A 19355-nucleotide genomic window follows, 5' to 3' on the forward strand; every position below is an offset into this window, starting at 1 on the left:
CAGTCATAATACAAGTAGAGAAACAGCAACAATATACAATAAATAACATAAGGTAATCATTTAACAATCTAAATTGTCTCTATAGATATATAAAAAACAAAAAGAAGATATCACAGAGTGAAGAAAACAAGCAAATCGACATACATATATTGTGACAAGCAGCAACAAAAAGAAACAATGTGCACTCAGAAATAAAACACAGTGAACATTGAGGGAAAGCGCGGGGAATGCGGGAGATGGAAATTGAAGATGATGAGCAAAACGTGAACACGGTGAAAGCAGGAGCCAAGGTTTCGTTTCGACAAGTGGACTGGTTTTCTTCAAGGCGAGGTATGCTTTCCTCACTACAGTATATATTGGTGGGGTTCTTCTAAAGGGGAGAGGATGTAAGGCGGGAGGGTGCTGCAACAAGGGATGGTGTGTTAGCGTGTTCAATTGAGAGTAAAGGAATGCTGTGCACAAGGCCAAGGCCAGGGCCACCTCCCCCCTCCCCGGTCTGTCAAGGCACACGTGTTAGCCGGCGTGTCGAGGGTGTCTGACAGGCCGGCTAACAAAAAAAAAAAGAGAGAGGAAAGGAAAAAAAAGGGAAAGAAAGGGGGGTGGGGATGCACCAGGAAATCAAACCAAGTGTTGCTTATAGCTTCAAATTTAGCATAGCGAATAGATTCTAAAGCTCTCTTTGAAACGTTTATGCCTATTGGTTGCAATGTCTTGAACTTATGGATAAGGTATGATTCTCTGTATTTTCTTTCTCGTTCAGAACGGAAATCTGGCTGTAAGATGTAGACATTAAGTTCATCAAAGTTATGACCTGGTTGGTTGAAATGCTCGGCGACGGCTTTGGGAAGCTTTTTAGCTGTGTCCGCGCGATGTCCATTTAATCTAACGTTCATTGATTGTCCTGTTTCACCGATATATTGTTTTTTACAGAAGGAACATTCAAGCATATAAATCATATTCGAACATGTGCAAGTGAAGCTAGCTTTGACTTCGTGTGTATAACTTTGAAGGTGCCTGCAGGTTTCGCACCTGGGGCGACAACATGCTTTTATTACGGGAGAATGCTGTTGGCTGACTTTTGCGTGCACTAACATGTCTTTAATGTTCCTGTTTCGGCGATAGGTAGCCCTAGGTACATCCGAGAACGCTTTTCGCAAACGCTCGTTACTTGATAATATTGGGTGGTATTTTCTTAGGTTGTTTATGTATGGGAGTGCATTAGAATATTTTGTTATAAAGGCCGGCGGTCTGTCAGATTCTAGTGTGGGCTTTCTCTTCGCCAATTCAGACTGCCTCTCCAATCTTGACACGGCATCATAAGCTTTATCGAGAGCAACTTGGGATAGTTCCTTTCTGCTAGCATTGTTTTAGGAGGGAGCTTTAGAATCTATTCGCTATGCTAAATTTCAAGCTATAGGCAACAACACTTAGTTTGATGTCTTGGCGTATCCCCCCCTTTTTGTCGCTTTTTTTCCTCTTTCTTCTTCATTTTTTTTTTCAGCCGGCGTGTCAGACTCCCTTGACACGCCGGCTAACACGCGTGCGTGTTGACAGGCCGGGGGGGGGAGGTGGTCCTGGCCTTGGCCTTGTGCACAGCATTCCTTTACTCTAAATTCAACAGGCTAACACACCTTCCCTCGTTGCCGTACCCTCCCGCCTTACACCCTCTACCCTTTAGAAGAATCCCACCTATATATACTGTGGCGAGGAAACCATACGTCGCCTTGAAGACAAGTCCACTTGTCGAAACGTTGGCTCCTGCTTTCACTTTGTTCACGTTTTGTTCATCGACAGTGAACATTGAGCAAGATAAAAAGTCAATACACATGGAAGTTATAATCAACACTTAAACAGTACTTAAACATATTCAATGCAGTTTTCCATAAGAATTTGTTTAAACCTATTTTTGGAAATTTGTTGTTTTGGTCTAAAATGTCAAGTTTATTAAGCAGACTTGGTATTTGGTGCAGGATATGCTGCCAACCATAGGTAGTTCTAATTTTTGGTGTTCTTATGCTTTGTGTGTGGAGGCAGTATTGAACACATAGAGAAGAACTGTACGTGGGGTATAGCTTATTATTTTGGATATGCAAAAAAAGCTTGAGATAATAGATTTGGTTAGCTTGCAATATGAAATGTTTTGAAAATAGCGGACGCGTGCCGAGACCTTGCGGGTGACCATAATATCCCTCAAATATTCGTAGTACCTTTTTTTGTAAGTGAGTAATGTGGTATAATGCTGTGCTGTCGTTGTGCCCCGGATCAACACGCAGTAACTGAGCCTGGAATAGAATAGTGTATAATATAGCGCTTTCTTGAGCCAAAGTGGTAATAATCGGCTTAATCTGTACATACATCCAACACTTTTACTTAATTATAATGCCAATTTATTTCATGGTTATATTGCGCTTAGTTTTACACTGACAATATTAAGTGAAGGACAAGACGTGAACGGATGTAGCGCAATTGGGCAAACTGGACGTTGTCTAAATTATAGGTTACGGGAGCACAATTACACGTGCCAGCTGACAGCACCTAGCAACTTGGCTGCACATTGCAAACAATGCAAATGCTCTCCGCTACTAGAAAGCACCACAGTCATTGGCACATCAAAAACAAAAGCGAAGCGAGAAATATGGCAGGCGCTTGCGATAGCTAAAGAAAAAGAGATGTGCGTAAGCACTCCGTCCATCGCCCTTATCGAAGCTGAAGTCGAGTTTGCCAGGGCGAACGGGTGCAAGTGAGCAATGTATGCCTGGCCTGAACTATGATCACATGTCGTCACCTTGTCATATCTTTTTATATCTCCCCCCCTGTGCCATATCTCCTTGTATGTAAGTGCATTCTTTAATAGTATTAAATAGTTGGCAGTTTGCACTATGTCCGTCCACGTCCTGTCCTTCACTTAATATCGTCAGTGTAAAACTAAGCGCAATATAACCATGAACTTTCACCAACTAGCCCCGTTCATTGCTTTACTAATTTATTATATGTTCATTCCAAAACAGGTCTTCCTGGAAAGATACGCCCAGAAATTTTTGAACCTTAACTTGCTGAAGCGTCTGGTCTTCAAAGGAAACATTTAAGCTTATATTCCGTGGCTTCTTCAGATTCATATCTTTTTTTTCTTGAATTTGTTTCTTCAAGGTGCATTCATAGGTGCAAACAATATGTATTTAGTTTTACTCACGTTTGGCTGTAACTTCTTGATTTTAAGCCAAGACAGCTTACTTGGATATGTATCTACACACATCAAGGTTAGAAACTGAAGCACCAGCAAAAAAAGAAAATCTTAGTGTCATCAGCATAGATAATTGTTTTAGGAGAATCCGGAATGCAACACAGGTCATTTCCTAAATTATGAATAACAGTGGACCGAGTATAGATCCTTGTGGGACACCTTTGTTAACCTTAGCATGCGAGGATGTCTCCCGATTAATAACTACATATTGGTAACGGTCTGTAAAGTAATCTTGTAGTAACTTATTAGCAATACCACCGACATGTAATTATTAAGTTTTTGTAGAAGAATGCTAACGCACACGGTATCGAATGCTTTACAGAAACCTACAAACAGTCCCAGTGTGTAAAGCTTTCCCTAAAAATTATTTAGTATCTCACTTTTCATATAGAGTAATGCAAGCTCGGTGGATTTGCCTTTCTGAAAGCCAAACTGGGCCTCACTTATGATATAGTTACGTGTAGAAAATCAGAAGAAAGAGGCTATTTACAGACTATTTACGGCCAGACAGCCAGGCCGACGCCCGCGCCAAGGCACAGACCAACTTCATCGTCATTCTCGCGGCGGCTCGTCTCTTGAGTATCTCCCGATATCATAATACGCCCCGGCACCCCCCGGCGGCAAAAGCGCCGTCACGGTGCTGTTAAATATCCAAGCAGAGTTGTAGGGCTTGAGTCGGGCGACGTGGACAATGTCTCTGGTTGTCACAGCAGAGGACGCAGTTGGCGTGGCTAGAACAATTTCATAGGTGACATCGGTCACTTGGTGGAGCACGTGATATGGGCCTGTATAACAGGAAAGCAGTTTCTCACAAAGGCCAACTTTACGCGATGGTGACCAAAGCAACACGAGGGTGCCAGGCACAAAATGGACATCACAGTGACGGAGGTTGTAGCGTTGCTTCTGTTTGTCTTGAGACACTTGTAGACGAATGCGCGCAAGTTGACGAGCATGGTCAGCACGGGCAATTGCATCACAGGCATAAGCACTAGTTGAAGCTGTGGCGGACGGAAGCACAGTGTCTAGTAGTAGCATCGGTTCATGGCCGTACAAGAGGTAAAACAGGGAAAAGCCAGCAGTTTCGAGACGGGAATAGTTGTCCGCAAAGGTAATGTAAGGTAGAGCCAGGTCCCAGTCACGGCGGTTGTCTGAAACGTATTTTGATAGCATGTCTGTAAGGGTGCGGTTCAAATGCTCAGTGAGGCCGTTCGTTTTAGGGTGGTAGGAGGTGGTAAATTTATGCTGTATGGAGCAGGCCCACATGATGTCGTCAATGACTTTGGCCAAAAACGTACGGCCACGGTCTGTTAGCAATTGACGCGCAGCACCATGCATCGAAATCATATCATGTAGATGATATCAAGTCTGCAACATCAGTTGCACAACTGGTTGGAAGAGCGCGGGTTACGGCGTAGCGGGTCGCGTAGTCAGCTGCGACTGCAACCCACTTGTTTCCTGATGTAGACTCCGGAAATGGGCCGCGAAGGTCCAAGCCGACACGATGGAAGGGCTCGGCAGGGATGTCGAGCGGCTGCAGGTAACCAGCGGGGAGCTGGGAAGGCTTCTTGTGTCGTTGGCAAAGTTCACAAGCGGCGACGTAACGTCGTACGGAACGGGCAAGGCCCAGCCAGAAAAAACGGCGACGTACACGGTCATAGGTTCGAGATACGCCGAGGTGTCCTGCCATTGGTGCGTCGTGAAGCTCTTCTAGAACCGTGGAGCGGAGGTGTTTAGGTACTACAAGCAGGAACTCGGAGCCGTCCGGATGAAGGTTACGACGGTACAGAGTACCATCGCGGAGGACGAAGAGGCGTAGAGCAGCATCGGCCGGAGAGTGTTCAAAACGGTCGATGAGTGCTCTGATGTAGGCGTCACGGCGTTGCTCATCGGCGAAATGAAACAGCCGTGATACAGAGAATACGCAAGCACTGGCAATATTGGAGGAGCCAGAGTCGTCAACAGGGTAACGCGACACGCTGTCAGCGTCTTCGTGCAGACGGCCAGACTTGTACACCACGGAATATGAAAATTCCTGTAGCCTCAAAGCCCATCGACCAAGCCGGCCTGTAGGATCTTTTAGCAACGAGAGCCAGCAGAGAGCATGATGGTCAGTGACTACGGCAAAAGGGCGACCGTAAAGGTCAGGACGGAACTTCGCAACCGCCCAGACAACAGCAAGGCATTCTCGTTCCGTAATGGAATAGTTGTGCTCCGATGGTGCTAGGAGGCGGCTCACATAAGCAATAACGCGATCCTTGCCATGCTAACGCTGGGCTAAGACGGCACCTGCGCCATGGCCACTGGCATCTGTACGCAATTCTGTAGGGGAACAGGGTCGAAGTGGGCGAGAATGGGTGGTGAGATTAGAAGAGTAACGAGACGAGAGAAGGCGGCGGCTTCTTCAGTGCCCCACGAGAATTGTACACCTTTCCTTAAAAGATTAGTTAGGGGTCTAGCAATTGTCGCAAAATCTGGAACAAAACGACGAAAGTACGAGCATAGCCCTCCAAAACTTTGAACGTCTGCGGCTGTCTTCGGAACCGGAAACTCTGACAGCGCGAGTTTTGTCGGGATCAGGCTGTACTCCAGAAGTGTCAACGAGATGGCCCAGAAGAGTAATTTGTTGGTGGCCAAAACGACATTTGGACGAGTTAAGTTGCAGCTTCGCCTTTCGAAATACATCAAGTATAGTTGTTAGACGCTCGATCAAGGTGAGTGTCGAACGTTGGCGAGAAGACGATGACGTCGTCGAGGTAGCAGAGGCATGTGGACCATTTGAAACCTTGGAGCAAGGAGTCCATCATACGCTCAAGGTGGCAGGGGCGATGCATAATTCAAACGGCATTACTTTAAATTGGTATAGGCCATCAGGTGTGATGAACGTGGTTTTTTCTCTGTCCATATCGTCAACAGCCTGATCTTGATCCAGAACCAGTATCCAAAACGAAGATCAATAGAAGAGAAATGGCTGGAAACGTGGAGGCAGTCAAGGGCATCGTCTATACGTGGGAGCGAGTAGACATCCTTAGTAATGTTGTTCAGACGACGGTAGTCTACACAGAAACGCCATGTGCCATCCTTCTTAACGAACACCACAGGTGACGCCCAGAGACTCGAAGAAGGCTCAGTGATGTTTTTCTCTAGCATTTTGTTTACTTCACCTTGAATTACTCAGTGTTCCGATGCAGAAACTCGATACAATTGGTGGATAGGCGTAGCATCGCCAGTAAGAATGCGATGCTTGACCGCGAGCGTCCGGCCTAAAGGGCGATCGTCGAAGTCGAAAATATTTCGGTAGGACGATAATACTTAAGTATTATCGTCCTACCGAAATGAAAATTGTCCTACCCACATTATCGTAAATTGGCAAAGGTCTTCAGCCTGCGCAGATGACAAGTCCGTCGCATCCATTTTCTTTAGGTTGGGATCGGCGCCCGAGGCTGGCGCACGAGGGGCCTGCGAAGCTCGCAAGAACAATCGGTTGATAACGCTGCTACATGATACATGATGGTCGCCGAGACAATCAACGTTGGCAAGGCAAATACCTTGCAGTAGAATTTGCTTTGCCAATCCAAAGTTAAAGATAGGTATGCGAATGAGGTTCGCAGTAATAGTAAGTATTTCTCTTCTACGCCTATCCGGGGGCACGCCACCGCAACGACAGTGGTCACAAAAATCCCCTTCTTGACGCAGGTTCTCGTCCTGTGGTTCATACTGTCGCTTCGGCTGAGCTTCCACGGCAACAACACGTTTCTGGCTTATCACCGAAGCGCACCCGCCCAGATGCTACCCATGGCCCTGAACGATTCTTCGCAAGTCACCTCACACAGGCCGTTCCTTGCCACAGTTCGGTTTTTCGTCTGGCAACATCGAGCAACTATGCACGAGGGACAGCCGCATCGACTACATATTGCACCACCGGACTGGGGCCAGTTGGGGCACGCCACCGCAACGACAGTGGTCACAAAAATCCCCTTCTTGACGCAGGTTCTCGTCCTGTGGTTCGTACTGTCGCTTCGGCTGAGCTTCCACGGCAACAACACGTTTCTGGCTTATCACCGAAGCGCACCCGCCCAGATGCTACCCATGGCCCTGAACGATTCTTCGCAAGTCACCTCACACAGGCCGTTCCTTGCCACAGTCTGGTTTTTCGTCTGGCAACATCGAGCAACTATGCACGAGGGACAGCCACATCGACTACATATTGCACCACCGGACTGGGGCCAGTTGGGGCACGCCACCGCAACAACAGTGGTCACAAAAATCCCCTTCTTGACGCAGGTTCTCGTCCTGTGGTTCGTACTGTCGCTTCGGCTGAGCTTCCACGGCAACAACACGTTTCTGGCTTATCACCGAAGCGCACCCGCCCAGATGCTACCCATGGCCCTGAACGATTCTTCGCAAGTCACCTCACACAGGCCGTTCCTTGCCACAGTCTGGTTTTTCGTCTGGCAACATCGAGCAACTATGCACGAGGGACAGCCGCATCGACTACATATTGCACCACCGGACTGGGGCCAGTTGGGGCACGCCACCGCAACGACAGTGGTCACAAAAATCCCCTTCTTGACGCAGGTTCTCGTCCTGTGGTTCGTACTGTCACTTCGGCTGAGCTTCCACGGCAACAACACGTTTCTGGCTTATCACCGAAGCGCACCCGCCCAGATGCTACCCATGGCCCTGAACGATTCTTCGCAAGTCACCTCACACAGGCCGTTCCTTGCCACAGTCTGGTTTTTCGTCTGGCAACATCGAGCAACTATGCACGAGGGACAGCCGCATCGACTACATATTGCACCACCGGACTGGGGCCAGTTGGGGCACGCCACCGCAACGACAGTGGTCACAAAAATCCCCTTCTTGACGCAGGTTCTCGTCCTGTGGTTCGTACTGTCACTTCGGCTGAGCTTCCACGGCAACAACACGTTTCTGGCTTATCACCGAAGCGCACCCGCCCAGATGCTACCCATGGCCCTGAACGATTCTTCGCAAGTCACCTCACACTGGCCGTTCCTTGCCACAGTCCGGTTTTTCGTCTGGCAACATCGAGCAACTATGCACGAGGGACAGCCGCATCGACTACATATTGCACCACCGGACTGGGGCCAGTTGGGGCACGCCACCGCAACGACAGTGGTCACAAAAATCCCCTTCTTGACGCAGGTCAGTTACCTTCCGAACGCGGCTTGTGTCCGCTCTGGAAATCGCCGTTTTCTTGCGGTGTCGTGCCCCCCTTGTGTTATTGGAACTTTTTGTGGGCTGTTGTGTGAAATGTTATCTCTATATATCAATGCTAACACAATTACTCTGCTCCTGTTGCTGTCGGGCGAAGTAGAATTAAACCCAGGACCAAATGACGTTTCACCGCCGTCCATTGAAACTATTGCAAATGCCATATCTCGCATAGAAACATCACAAAGCTCTGTTCTGTCCGAACTTTCTTTCATCCGAGCATCACAGAATAGCATCGAGACTCTCGTGACCAGCCTTTCGGCTCGCGTTGGTGCCCTGGAGAAAATTGTCCAGTCGACTCAGTCAAACGAAATATGTTTAAAGGCGGACGTGAATGGTAGCCTTGCAAAACTTTCCACTGAAATCAAAGTTCTTACCGAAAAATGCGATGATGCAGAAAATCGCCTGCGTCGTTCAAACTTACTTTTTTGTGGAATTCAAGACGCAAAGGGTGAGACTTGGCTTGAGTCTCAGACAAAAATAGTATCATTCTGCTCCGAGCAACTCGGTTTATCCGTTAGTACAGACGACCTAGAGCGTGCACACCGACTTGGTCGTTACCAGCAAGACAAAACTAGGCCTATTATTGTAAAATGTGCCAGATTTAAAGAAAAATCAAGAATTCTCGCAGTGGCTTCTAAGCTCAAGGGCACGAATTTTTCGATTCGCGAGGACTACTCAGCCAGAGTTCGACAGGCGCAAAGGAAACTTTATCTTCATGGACAACAGAGCAGCAGATCATTTAAACTTCGCTTTGACAAGCTGCTGCTTGATGGCAAACAATTCACGTACAACGCTGAATCTGATTGTATAGTTGAACTGAGGGCATAGCGGTCACTGCGTCTCTCCAGGCATGCGCGTCCCTCTTTTCCCCCCCAGACCTGCCTCGCCTCGATTACTGTCCCCGTTTATCAGAATATGTCGGTCTTGCTCGCAAACATGCATAGTTACCTGCCTAAGAAAAACGCCCTAGAATCTATCTTGAAAGACAACAATACTGACCTTGCTATACTTACGGAATCTTGGCTGCATCCAAATATTGCTGACCACGAGCTACTAAATGATAGCCAAACATACGCAGAACGACTGGCAGAACTTTCGAAGTTAATCAACAAGCGTAAGACAGCTGACATAAGGAAGTATAATATGGATAGAATTGAACAAGCTCTCAGGAACGGAGGATGCCTAAAAGCAGAGAAGAAGAAACTAGGAATTGGCAAGAATCAGATGTATGCGTTAAGAGACAAAGCCGGCAATATCATTACTAATATGGATGAGATAGTTCAAGTGGCTGAGGAGTTCTATAGAGATTTATACAGTACGAGTGAAACCCACGATGATAATGGAAGAGAGAATAGTCTAGAGGAATTCGAAATCCCACAAGTAACGCCGGAAGAAGTAAGGAAAGCCTTGGGAGCTATGCAAAGGGGGAAGGCAGCTGGGGAGGATCAGGTAACAGCAGATTTGTTGAAGGACGGTGGGTAGATTGTTCTAGAAAAACTGGCCACCCTGTATACACAATGCCTCATGACCTCGATCGTACCGGAATCTTGGAAGAATGCTAACATAATCCTAATCCATAAGAAAGGGACGCCAAAGACTTGAAAAATTATAGACCGATCAGCTTACTGTCCGTTGCCTACAAAGTATTTACTAAGGTAATTGCAAATAGAATCAGGAACACCTTAGACTTCCGTCAACCAAAGGACCAGGCAGGATTCCGTAAAGGCTACTCAACAACAGATCATATTCACACTACCAATCAGGTGATAGAGAAATGTGCGGAATATAACCAACCATTATATATAGCTTTCATCGATTATGTGAAAGCGTTTGATTCAGTCGAAACCTCAGCAGTCATGGAGGCACTGCGGAATCAGGGTGTAGACGAGCCGTACGTAAAAATACTGAAAGATATCTATAGCGGCTCCACAGCCACTGTAGTCCTCCATAAAGAAAGCAACAAAATCCCTATAAAGAAAGGCATCAGGCAGGGAGATACGATCTCTCCAATGCTATTCACAGCATGTTTACAGGAGGTATTCAGAGACCTGGATTGGGAAGAATTGGGGATAAGAGTAAATGGAGAATACCTTAGTAACTTGCGCTTCGCTGATGATATTGCCTTGCTTAGTAACTCAGGGGACCAACTGCAATGCATGCTCACTGACCTGGAGAGGCAGAGCAGAAGGGTGGGACTAAAAATTAATCTGCAAAAAACTAAAGTAATGTTTAACAGTCTCGGAAGGGAACAGCAGTTTACGATAGGTAGCGAGGCACTGGAAGTGGTAAGGGAATACATCTACTTAGGACAGGTACTGACTGCTGATCCGGATCATGAGAGTGAAATAATCAGAAGAATAAGAATGGGCTGGGGTGCGTTTGGCAGGCATTCTGAGATCATGAACAGCAGGTTGCCATTATCCCTCAAGAGAAAAGTTTATAACAGCTGTGTCTTACCAGTACTCACGTACGGGGCAGAAACCTGGAGGCTTACGAAAAGGGTTCTACTTAAATTGAGGACGACGCAACGAGCTATGGAAAGAAGAATGATAGGTGTAACATTAAGGGATAAGAAAAGAGCAGATTGGGTGAGGGAACAAACGCGCGTTAATGACATCTTAGTTGAAATCAAGAAAAAGAAATGGGCATGGGCAGGACATGTAATGAGGAGGGAAGATAACCGATGGTCATTAAGGGTTACGGACTGGATTCCAAGGGAAGGGAAGCGCAGCAGGGGGCGACAGAAAGTTAGGTGGGCAGATGAGATTAGGAAGTTTGGAGGGTCAACATGGCCACAATTAGTACATGACCGGGCAGTTGGAGAAGTATGGGAGAGGCCTTTGCCCTGCAGTGGGCGTAACCAGGCTGATGATGATGATGATGAAACATACGCTGTTCATAGGCTTGACAGGTTGGGGCGCAGGGGAGGCGACATTTTGATTTTTGTGAAAGAAAGTGTTCCTTCATATGTCACCAAATTGAACTGTCAACATGAAATATTGTGTGTAAATATATCACTTCGGTCAAGTATGACTGTGATTATTGCTTGTTATCGCGCTCCTGACTGTGATGTTTCTTTCAACCATGAACTAAATTCTGTACTAGCGAATCTTTACTCACGCTTCCCGTCTGCGAATTTTATGCTCTGTGGCGATTTTAATTTTCCGGACATTAACTGGGCAAATCTAGACGCACATAACCGGCAATCCAAAGATTTTCTTGACACAATCCTTACATTCAACTTTACTCAGATGGTTAATGTGGCAACCCGTGGGGAGAACATTCTAGACCTTGTCCTTGTTTCTAACCCCAAAATAATAACATCGCTATCATCTGTAGCTGGTCTAAGCGACCACAATTTACTGCTATTTAATCTTTGCATCCCAGTTCCTTTCAGACAGCCTTCGACCAAATACATGAGGGACTACAACAAAGCAGATTTTAGCAAAATTAACACTGAACTGAACACTTTTTCAAATTTTTTTCGTGAGACTGCTCCTTCTCGTACAGTAGATGAAAACTGGTTGTTATTTAAGAATAAATTATTATGGCTTGTTGAGAGGCATGTACCTCTCGTTCGCATTCGCGGTGATTTAGGAAAACCCTGGTTTTCCAACACACTTCGGAGGCTGTCGGGAAGGAAAAAACGTCTGTTTCGTGATGCGAAACGCTCTAAATCTTGTTCAAAGTGGGACAAGTACTTCAAATGCCTGCGCAAATATACTAGCACTTTGAGACAATCCAAAAAGAAGTTCTTCCACCACGATTTGTCTGACATCATACGTGTCAACCGCAAAAAATTTTGGAATATTCTGAAACCAAACAATAGCTCCAATAACATTTCCTTGACTTATCCTGACGGTTCAAACGTGCCGCATGATCAGTGGTCAGACGTAATGAACTCATATTTTTCTTCTGTTTTCACTCGTGAGCCTGCACTGAAGGACTTTGATTTGCCCAGCCACAGTTTTCCCCTCATGTTTCCCATTACAATTACTTCTCAAGGCATTATGAAACTTATTGATAACCTAAAGATTTCTAGTGCCCCCGGGCCAGATGACATCACTGCTAAGATACTAAAAGGTACGAAAGCAATTTCCAGTCTAATATTACAAATAATTTTTACCCAGTCCATTACTGATAGTTCACTTCCAAATGACTGGAAGATTAGTAAAGTGGTATCGGTATATAAGTCAGGCAGCCACTCTGATCCTTCCAACTATCGCCCCATTTCCCTAACGAGTATTCCCTGTAAACTCCTAGAACATATAATATATTCGCAAATAGCATGTCACCTCGGTGATCATTCCTTCTTTTTTCACAATCAGCATGGTTTCCGGCCTGGTTTGTCATGCGATACACAGCTTTTTGAATTTATTACTGAACTGCACCTGAATTTAGACTCATCACTTCAAACAGACGTCATATATCTAGACTTCGCCAAAGCATTTGACTGTGTGCCCCATCAGCGGCTTTTGGCCAAACTTTCATGCCTCGGTCTCGACCCTCTCGCACTGTCATGGATCCGTTGCTTTCTTACTAATCGATTCCAGTACACAGCTATCGGAAATCATTGCTCAACCACTGCTAGCATCATCTCGGGAGTACCACAGGGGTCCGTCCTCGGCCCCCTACTCTTTCTCATCTTCATAAACGACCTTCCCAACGGCATATCATCCAATATCCGACTTTTTGCAGATGACTGCGTAATCTACTGTCGCATTACAGACCCAGCCGACCATGCAACGCTCCAAAAAGACTTACATTCATTAGAAACCTGGTGTTCCAACTCTTTAATGAAACTTAACATCTCCAAATGTAAAGTTATGCAGGTATCCCGTAAACACTCTAACAATAATCACTCGTACTTTTTAAACTCGACAGCCCTATCCACCGTTGAATCGTATCGTTATCTCGGTATTACTATTAATAGCAAGTTGACCTGGTCCGACCATATAACAAAATTGGCTACCGACACTAATAAATCACTTGGTTACGTCAGACGCACCCTTGCGCTGTGTCCCTCATCCACAAGAAGACTAGCTTATGAAACTTTTGTTCGAAGTAAACTTGAATACGCCTCAGCTATTTGGAGTCCGCACCAAGCTTACTTAATTAATATGTTAGAATCAATACAAAATCGTGCCGCTAGATTCATCACTTCCAGGTACAGCCGTGAAGAAAGTGTCAGTGCGATTAAATCATCTCTAGGACTCGAACCATTGGTGTTGCGTCGGAAAATTGCGAAACTGTGCCTTTTGCAGCGACTTTATTATAACTTCCCCGAACTGCATGGAAGGCTTCTAATCCCACCAACCCGTACATCTCGTCGCCTTTTTAACTCTTGCAGCATCCAGCGCTTGCATGGTTCAACATTTTCCTTTAATCAATCGTTTTTGCCTAGCGCCATTATAGAGTGGAACAATTTACCAGATAGAGTTGTCAATGAGCGCAACCCCATTATCTTCAAGCAGCTGCTTACTGATCACCTTAAACCCTAACCTTATAATGACCGTACTGTGCCTTCATTCTTTTGCGATTGCCGTCTCGCATTGTGACTGTTTTGCTGATTTGCTCTTGCATTCTATTCAGTGTGCCTCTTGGCTTTTTTGCTGTTGTTTGTTTGTTTTAATGCGAATTCACAGGCTGAGTCTTGTAAGTAATTGTAACCATATCTTTGTTTCTATCCTTATCTTCTGTAACCCCCCCTTATGTAATACCCCGACAGGGGTCCTTAAGGAAAATAAATGATGATAAATGATGATATAGTGTGAGGCACGGTAACGTCATAATGTAGTGGAATGTCGGGCAGAGGAGTGACAAGGTACTCGCCATCAGGAACTGGTGGGGAAGACAACAGTTCAATAAAGGCTATTGACAATAAAGGCTATTGAATGAGCAATCGCGGTGAAGAAGACACGAGTGTGGCGGCCGGCAATGCTGACACGTGCCGTACACGTGCCGACGATAGGCACAGTTCCGCCATCGGCAACGTGGAGGACGTGTGCCGACGCTGGAGTGAGGAGGTTTTTGAGTCGTCGTCGGAAGGCATCACTCATAACAGAAAGATGTGCGCCTGTAACGATGAGTGCAGTGACAGGATAGCAGTCAACGTCATCGTCAAGAAGATTTTGGTTCGTAGGTAACGTGAGCAGAGGATTTGAGGCCAGGGTCGACAACGCAGCTTCACCTCCAGAAGCTGCAGTGCCTAGTTTTCCGGCTGGGTCTGGGATGCGATAGGCGGCGAAAAGAAGCGGTGGGGTTGGGGCGAACGAGACTGATGGCGTCGAGGTGAGGGCGAGCGGCTGTTGTGAAGGTTCGGAGCAGGGGCATCAGCGGCAGTGGGTTCATTGCGGGTGGCATAGGGAACAGAAGGTCCAAAGGTGCGGGAATAAGTGGCGCCGTATGTCCGAGGAGGTGATGGCCATAGGTTGCGGCAGTGACGAGCGACGTGGTCGATGCAACAGCAGTGGAAGCAGATCGGCCTGTCATCAGGGGTACGCCATTCGGACGGGTTGCGGCGAGATGTGGCAGAAAAGGACTGCCGGGGACGAGGAGGGCCGCTAGATAACTGGGGAACGCTGGGTCGAGACGTGGAACACACGGTGTTGAGACCGTGTCTTCCAGACAATGAATGTTTCAAGCGGCAATACACCCCTTCATGTCATCAAGCAGTGGATGAGAGTATCATCATCATCAGCCTGGCTACGCCCACTTCAGGGCAAAGGCCTCTCCCCACGGAGGAAGGAGAGGCCCTGACGTCCATAGAGTTTCACATCATAGAGTTTCTCACTATAATACTATGTTTCACATAGAGTTTCTCACTATAACACCTAGAGGGTAATCTGGCGCCACCGTCTATGGGAGTTCCTTAAGGGGGCACCGTGCCGTCATGGGCATAGAGTTTCCCATAGAGTTACCATACTGACTCTAGAGGACAAGCTACCCATAGGGCCCATGCACGGAGGAAGGAAACTAAGGAGAGGCTCTGACGTCACTCTTTGTGAAGCAAAAGTGAAGCCGGAATTTGGCGTTGCTCATGGCGATGCTCCGCCTTTTGGGCCACCCTCCTCTCTTGTTTACATCTTTCGCGAAACCACGCCGCGCTGCGCGTGGTGTCGCGCGCTCGCGCAACATCTGGCAGAGCACGGTGCAGGTAACACAGCGCAACAAGACACGGTGACTAACGCAAACCCGCCCACTCAGCGCCTTTGCCACGGCCCGAAACCTACCAGAGCAACACGTGTGAGCGCTCAAAAACCATAACAACGCCGCCATTGTAACCCAAAAGGCGTGGCCATACAACAAAAAAAAAAAAAATCAGCAAAAAAAAATGAGAACCTACTACGTCATTTCCGCCACACTTTTCTCCTAGCGCGCGGAGGGGGTAGGAGTTTCCTTCCTCCGTGGGCCCATGCATTGAAATCTGGAACCGCAAGAGCGCCGCCATGTTGCTACGCGCCGAGGTTGCCAGCTCCTGAGACGCTTGCTAGACTTGGTGACAGTAGTCAGTTTTAATCCGGCAACCGTAGCAGCATTAGGGTAACGGGTCAACATCGAGGGTAAAAAACCTGAACATCGCCCCCGAGTGCTTCGTGATCGCTGCGCATGCGTGAGCTGAGAGAAGGTGAGAAAGGAGAAAAACTTTTTCGCAGGATGTGACGTCACATTGTTGCTTGTTTTTACTTTTTTGAAAGAGCTACTCTCGAACGTAGATTAGCCATTGCCGTCGTGTCGGCTGCAAGACGTTCTGCGCGCGCTTGGCGCGCTTTTGTGCGTGCCGAAAGCGTATAACGTGCGCGATATTCGTGCGAGCGCAGTTTGACTTGAGCAATCGTGGGTGTGGACTCCGTGACATTTGTTTTCGTCATATGCGAGTTAGGGGCTTGCCGACAGGTAAACCGCCGCTGTACTTGGGTGAATACCTTGTTTTTCGTGGTACTGAAATAAATAGCGCTTCGCTGCGATGGTGACTTCAATCGAGTGCGGCAATTGCTGCGCATTACGGGCGATTTCATTGCACAGTACGTGCTGCATTATCGGTGCAGATAGAGAAAACTTATCCTGTGAGCCTTACTTCCGTCAGTCAGTCGGTTAGATGTTTCGCTCTTATCCAGTGCACATTTCGTGATATCCACTAACGATCTGCTTCAAATATCGACGAAGTGTCTATTGATCGTGCAGATGTTTTTTTTTTTTTTTATTCACACAACTGGCGATGGGCAGCAGCGTTACTGCCGTGAGTTTTCCTTTCGAGCAAACCTTTTCAAATTGAAGTTTTCGCTCATGTTCGCGAGATAGCAAATTTAAGTGTTACACCCGCTGCTGTATTTTTCGATTCCATGTGACCTAGATTTAAGCTGCCTCAGGTTGTATTAACGCGCGCAGAGGCTTTTCGAAGAATAGTTGTCACTTGAGAAATCAATGCGCAGTGTGCCAGTTCTTTTGGAATGGTGCTATTTGTGAAATTGATCATATTTCCTCTAGTCATGCTCAACTAACTGGTCAGATGCTTGAACTTCCGAAGAAGTATTTGTAAAGTTTCCCTTCCAACTCAGCATTGTAACTGACGCTTCTCGGGAGTATGAGTGGTATTTGCCCCTGCAACACTGCCATGAGTTCAAGTTCAAATTGTGCCCACCGACTGTCTATCCGTGTGCCACTAGAAAGCAAAGAACTCATTTCTCAATTGTTGCAACATTTCTTTTCCATTCCATCTTCAAGAAATTTGTTTACTTCTTTTCCTGGTCATTGAAGTTTTGGATAGTTTGGCAAAAGCATTGCATAGTGGGCCTGTAGGGTTTTTTTTTTTGTGTTTAGCGCATTGCCCTTCTGACTGGACAAATTAAGTAACTGCATTACAAATATTTCACTTCCTTGGAATGTCTGTTCCATGTGCCTCATAACAGTACACGGTTGAATTTGGCACATGCACCTTCATATGACCAAGTGTAGGTTTGTATTGCAATGGAAATAAGAACGTGAGTGCTTCAATTGTCTTCATCACATTGCTGATGCCTTCAATGTGTGAAAATGGCTTGTAACAATATTGCTGTGTTTCATGTGAGGATATGGAATAGAATAACTTTCTTCTTTTATGCTGAAGGTATTCACCCCTTTTGCCTGTTGGGCTTCAAATCTTGTAGAAAATGGTGTGAGCAGCCTGGTGTGTGCCTGAAGAGCAATGCTAGTTTGTGCATGATCATATTGTTGCTGCTGGGAAGATGACATCTTAGGCACATTTTTTTCATACAATTAACACAAATGTTTCTATCTTTCCACTTGTGGCTCAATCGTAGTAGACCTGTTCGTTTTTCAGTTACTTTGTTGTTTATTTTTGTTACATATCAGTATTATGTACTATCAAGTTAGTGGGAATATAAAGCTATTTGATGTTGTATTCATGGGGAATCCTAGCCGATCCCTCGTCATGGGTATGTGCCATATGTCACAGGCAACAGTCATTCTAGTCTCTCTTCTTGTGGCAAAAGTATCACAAAGCCTATTTTGTATGCTTGCAGATGAGTTGAGATTTACACATCAATGCCAGCTCACAAAGCATCTAATACGGCAATCAGCCAGCCACCTCCGCAGATGGAGAATTCTGCAGTTCCAATCATACTGTTTCTGTTGTCTTTGACAGAGATTTTGATTGTACACAGCGGGAATAAACTGTAGGACCATAAAAAAACTTGTGATGACAAGGGCCATATATGGTGGAAATTATAGTAGATTATGACCAGCATTAGCTCAAGCCCTGCTATAGGTCTGTGGTATCTAAAAAAATAATAAAGTGCTGGTTTTCATATCTATAGCTGCTGTGTGCATTAAGCTCAAAACTCCCTTCTTGGCAACATAACCCAGGAATGCCCACTCCAAACACTCTTGCACATGCACTTTGACAGCATCTGCTTTGATCTACCTAATTGCATATCAGTAAAGATGGGTCTAGTTCACTAAAGACTGACAATGCTGCATTCGAATGGAACCAAACCGTTCTCGAAAAGTTCTTGAAACCAGTCAAGCAGGTTTTTGAGAACTTTTAATCTGGCAAAATGACAAAATGAAAGTTATTTGAAATAAGTGATGCAATGCTGATGAGGTTTGGGCATGCATTTCAAGGTGCTTGGCCTTCATTATCTCTAATCATAGTGAACCTGCCAAATTGGCAAGGATCTTGAATGAATTCTTCACTAGGCCCAACTATTTTGTTGCTGCCCTATATTGTGCACTCTTCCTATATAGGAAGAGTGCACAACAAAAATCTTGTGGCTTCCTGTTATCATAACACCCTATAACTTCCTTAGATGTAGGGCCATTTCATATTCACCAATAAATACTTCCACAGGATTTAGATGATGCCTTTAAAGATGTGTCCCTCATGCTTACATGTAAAGGAGCACTGACATTAAACTTTTGGACTGAATTTTTTTATATTAATCTGGTTCCAAATGGCAGCTTTTATGGCCACACCATGCCACTGAAAGCTGCATGTGCTTTGAGCGATTCTTAATGTGTGCTAAGACTTGCTTCACTAAATAAATTTTCTTATGACTCTTCTCAAACATCTAAATTAAAATTAATTTACTTCTAGTGTTCTATGAGTCACAACCACGATACGATTACGAGGCATGCCATAGTTGCGGACTCCGGCTTAACTTTAATCGCCTGAGGTTTTTAACATGCACCCACTCCACAGTGTGCACCAAGACAGAAAGACCAATGTTGTACTGCATAGTGGTCCTAATAACATGCTCAGTTTTCAATGACCTAATAATGGCATGGCTTACTCATGAACAACTGCAGCATGCATCATTTGTTTTTGACCTACCATGTAATGTTGTCACCAGATTATGGGGCCACACTGCCTTTGGCACAT

The sequence above is a fragment of the Dermacentor andersoni genome, chromosome 2 (assembly GCF_023375885.2).
Source record: "Dermacentor andersoni chromosome 2, qqDerAnde1_hic_scaffold, whole genome shotgun sequence".
NCBI lineage: Eukaryota > Metazoa > Arthropoda > Arachnida > Ixodida > Ixodidae > Dermacentor > Dermacentor andersoni.